A 4,944-nucleotide genomic window follows, 5' to 3' on the forward strand; every position below is an offset into this window, starting at 1 on the left:
TTTCCTTTCCTATTTCTAGAGGTTTCTCTGGCCCTAGGTGCCATATATGGTTATGGAAAAACAAAAGCTATACTTTTACCACACCAAACTTAAAATGTTTGCTCGTCCCCGAGCAAAAGAAGAAAGAAAGTAGTAGAAGAAGAAGAAGAATGGAGGAGATCGGGGAAGAAGATGTATTTGGCTAAGGAGAAGAAGAGAGGGTTGTGTTGGCTGAAAATAAAGAAGGAGTGAGGGGTTTATATAGGAGTGAGGGGGGTGTAGGGTTCGACCATTAGGGTTGGGTTTGGGAGGGAAATTAGTTTGAATTTTGAAGGTAGGTGGGGTTTATGGGGAAGAGAGGATGGATGTGAGTGGTGAAGAGGTGATGGGAAAGAGTGATTGAGGTGATTGGTGAAGGGTATTTAGGGAAGAAAATTATGAAAAGGAGTGAAGAGGAGAGAAGAAGATGTGGGGATCCTGTGGGATCCACAGATCCTGAGGGGATCCTGTGGGGTCCATAGATCACGTGGGGTCAAGGACTTAACATCCCTGCTCCAATTAGGCGTGTAAAACGCCCTTGCTGTGCAATCCTGGCATTTAATGCCAGATTGCTGCTTGTTTCTGGCGTTAAACGCCCAAATGTAGCCTGTTTCTGGCGTTTAACGCCAGGCAGATGCTTGTTTCTGGCGTTTAAACGCCAGACTGCTCTCCTCCAGGGTGTGCTATTTTCAATGCTGTTTTTCATTCTGTTTTTGATCTTTCAATAGTTTTTGTGACTCCACATGATCATCAACCTAATAAAACACGAAATAACAAAAGGAAAATAAAATAGATATGATTAAATAACATTGGGTTGCCTCCCAACAAGCGCTTCTTTAATTTCAATAGCTTGATAGTGAGCTCTCATGGAGCCTCACAGATGTTCAGAGCATTGTTGGGACCTCCCAACACTAAACTTAGAGTTTGAATGTGGTGGTTCAACACCAAACTTAGAGTTTGGTTGTGGCCTCCCAACACCAAACTTAGAGTTTGACTGTGGGGGCTTTGGTTGACTCTATAGTGAGAGAAGCTTTTCATGCTTCCTCTCCATGGTTACAGAAGGAGATCCTTGAGTTTTAAACACAAGGTTGTCCTCATTCAATTGAAGGACCAACTCTCCTCTGTCCACATCAATCATAGCTCTTGCTGTGGCTAGGAAGGGTCTTCCAAGGATGATGGATTCATCCTTTTCCTTCCTAGTGTCTAGGATTATGAAATCAGCAGAGATGTAAAGGCCTTCAACCTTTACTAACACTTCCTCTACTTGTCTATAAGCCTATTTTCTTGAGTTGTCTGCCATCTCTAATGAGATTCTAGTAGCTTGCACCTCAAAGATCCTAAGTTTCTCCATTACAGAGAGTGGCATTAAGTTTATTCTTGACCCTAGGTTACACAGAGCCTTCTCAAAGGTCATGGTGCCTATGGTACAGGGTATTAAGAATTTGCCAGGATCCTATTTCTTTTGACGTAATTTCTGCCTATCCAATGCATTTAGTTCATTGGTGAGCAAGGGAGGTTCATCTTCCCAAGTCTAATTACCAAATAATTTGGCATTCAGCTTCATGATTGCACCAAGGTACTTAGCAACTTGCTCTTCAGTAATTTCTTCATCCTCTTTAGAGGACGAATACCCATCCGAGCTCATGAAGGGCAGAAGGAGGTTCAATGGAATCTCTATGGTCTCTAGATGAGCCTCAGATTCCTTTGGTTCCTCAAAGGGATACTCCTTATTGGTCACTGAACGTCCCAGGAGGTCTTCCTTACTAGGATTCACGTTCTCCTCCTCCCTTGTAGGTTCGGCCATAATGGTCAAATCAATGGCCTTGCACTCTCTCTTTGGATTCTCTTCTATATTGCTTGGGAGAGTACTAGGAGGAGTTTCAGTGACTCTTTTACTCAGCTGGCCCACTTGTGCCTCCAAATTTCTAATGGAGGACCTTGTTTCATTCATGAAACTTACAGCGGCCTTAGATAGATCAGAGACTATATTTGCTAAGCTAGATGGATTCTACTCAGAATTTTCTGTCTGTTGCTGAGTGGATGATGGAAAAGGTTTGCTATTGCTAAACCTGTTCCTTCCACCATTATTAAAGCCTTGTTGAGGCTTTTGTTGATCCTTCCATGAGAAATTTGGATGATTTCTCCATGAGGGATTATAGATGTTTCCATAGTGTTCACCCATGTAATTCACCTCTGCTATTGCAGGGTTTTCAGGATCATAAGCTTCTTCTTCAGAAGATGCCTCTTTAGTACTGTTGGATGATTCCTTCAATCCATTCAGACTCTAAGAGATCATATTGACTTGCTGAGTCAATATTTTATCCTGAGCCAATATGGCATTCAGAGTATCAATTTCAAGAACTCCCTTCCTCTGAGGCGTCCCATTACTCACAGGATTCCTTTCAGAAGTGTACATTAACTGGTTATTTGCAACCATGTTAATGAGTTCTTGAGCTTCTGTAGGCGTTTTCTTTAGGTGAATGGATCCACCTGCAGGATGGTTCAATGACATCTTTGATAGTTCAGACAGACCATCATAGAATATATCCAGGATGGTCCATTCTGAAAGCATGTCAGAAGGACACTTTTTGGTCAGTTCCTTGTATCTCTCCCAAGCTTCATAGAGGGATTCACCTTCTTTTCGTCTGAAGGTTTGAACATCCACTCTAAGCTTGCTAGGCTTTTGAGGAGGAAAGAACTTGGCTAAGAAAGCCGTGACCAGCTTATCCCAAGAGTTCAGACTATCTTTAGGTTGAGAGTCCAACCATACTCTAGCTCTGTCTCTTACAGCAAACGGGAAAAGCATAAGCCTGTAGACCTCGGGATCAACCCCATTCGTCTTAACAGTATCACAGATCTGCAAGAATTCAGTTAAGAACTAAAAAGGATCTTCTGATGGAAGTCCATAAAACTTGCAGTTTTGTTGCATCAGAGAAACTAATTGAGGTTTCAGCTCAAAATTGTTTGCTCCAATGGCAGGGATTGAGATGCTTCTTCCATGTAAATTGGAATTTGGTGTAGTAAAGTCACCAAGCATCTTCCTTGCATTGTTATTATTTTCGGCCATGTCTCCTTCTTTTTCAAAATTTTCAGTCAGATTTTCCCCAGAGAGTTGTGCTTTAGCTTCCTCTTCAGAGTCCTTTCAGGTTTAGGATCAGCTTCAACAAGAATGTTCTTATCCTTGTTCCTGCTCATATGAAAAAGAAGAAAACAGAAAAGAAGAGAAATCCTCTATGTCACAGTATAGAGATTCTTTTATGTGAGTAGAAGAAGAAAAGAAATTCGAACACAGGAAGAGGGAGAGGGTTCAAATTTTAAGAAGATGAAAAGTGTTATAGATAAATAAATAATTAAAAGGAGGTGAGAGAGGAGAATTTTCAAAATTAAAATAAAAAAAATATTTTTGTTTTTAATTTAAAATTAAAATTAAAATTCGAAAATTAAGAAAGGAAAATTAAATCAAATAAATTAAATTTAAAACAAATAGTTAACTAAAAAGGAAATTTTAGAAAAAGGGGAAGGTGATTTTCGAAAATTAGAGATAGAATTAATTAGGTAGTTTTGAAAAAATGATAAGAATCAAACAAAAAGATAGGATTAGTTTGAAAAAGATTTAAAAATCAATTTTTGAAAAGATTAGAGGTTAGAAAAGAAGTTAGAAAAGATTTTGAAATTGATTTTGAAAAGATGTGATTGAAACTTATTTTGAAAAAGATTTGAAAAAGAAATTAAAAAAAAGATTTGATTTTGAAAATTAAAATTGATTACTTGACTAACAAGAAACAAAAAGATATGATTTAAAATTTAAAGATTGAACCTTTCTTAAGAGGCAAGTAACAAACTTAAAAATTTTGAATCAATCACATTAATTGTTAGCATTAATTTCGAAAATATGAAATAAAAATAAGAAAAAGATTTTTGAAAATTATTTTGAAATTTTCAAAAATCATAAAAGAAAAATGAGAAAGATTTTATTTTTGAAAAAGATTTGAAAAAGATAGAATTTTTAAATTGAAAATTTGATTTGACTTATAAGAAACAACTAGATTTTAAAAATTTTTTAAAAAGTCAACTCAAATTTTCAAATTTGATGAGAAGAAAAAGGGAAAGATATTTTTTTTTGATTTTTGAATTTTAATGATGAGAGAGAAAAACATCAAAAAGACTCAATGCATGAAAATTTTGGATCAAAACAAATGATGCATGCAAGAACACTATGAATGTCAGGATGAATACCAAGAACACTTTGAAGATCAATATGAACATCAAGACTTATTTTTGAAAATTTTTCAAGAAAAGAAAACATGCAAGACACCAAACTTAGAAATTTTTAATTTTTTAGACACTATGAATTCAAAAATGCATATGAAAAACAACAAAAGACACAAAACAAGAAAATATGAAGATCAAACAAGAAGACTTACCAAGAACAACTTGAAGATCATGAAGAACACCATGCATGAATTTTTCGAAAAAAAATGTATAAATTTTAAAAACATGCAATTGACACCAAACTTAAAAACTGACACAAGATTCAAGCAAGAAACACAAAAATTATTTTTGATTTTATGATTTTATAATTTTTTTTGGATTTTTCAAAATTTTTTTGGAAAAACGAAAAATAAGAAAATTTTTTTTGTATTATTTTCGAAAATAAGAAATAAAAAGCTTAAAAATAAAATAAAATTACCTAATCTGAGCAACAAGATGAACCGTCAGTTGTCCAAACTCGAACAATCCCCAGCAACGGCGCCAAAAACTTGGTGCGCGGAAATCGTGACGGTTCATTCCTTGGTAACGGCGCTAAAATCTTAATACGCACATTCATAATCTTAGTTCTTTGTCACAACTTCATACAACTAACCAGCAAGTGCACTGGGTCGTCCATGTAATAAACCTTACGTGAGTAAGGGTCGATCCCACGGA

At 36.1% G+C, this 4,944-nt stretch overlaps 1 non-coding gene across 1 annotated transcript; it reads left to right on the forward strand.

Moving 5' to 3' along the window:
• The first annotated feature begins 2,584 nt into the window (after positions 1 to 2,584).
• LOC112760637 (small nucleolar RNA R71) lies at positions 2,585 to 2,692 on the forward strand. Its single transcript, XR_003181069.1, has one exon. It is a non-coding gene; the product is annotated as a small nucleolar RNA R71 (small nucleolar RNA).
• Positions 2,693 to 4,944: the final 2,252 nt, after the last annotated feature.

Source organism: Arachis hypogaea, chromosome 16 (assembly GCF_003086295.3).
Source record: "Arachis hypogaea cultivar Tifrunner chromosome 16, arahy.Tifrunner.gnm2.J5K5, whole genome shotgun sequence".
Classification (NCBI taxonomy): domain Eukaryota; kingdom Viridiplantae; phylum Streptophyta; class Magnoliopsida; order Fabales; family Fabaceae; genus Arachis; species Arachis hypogaea.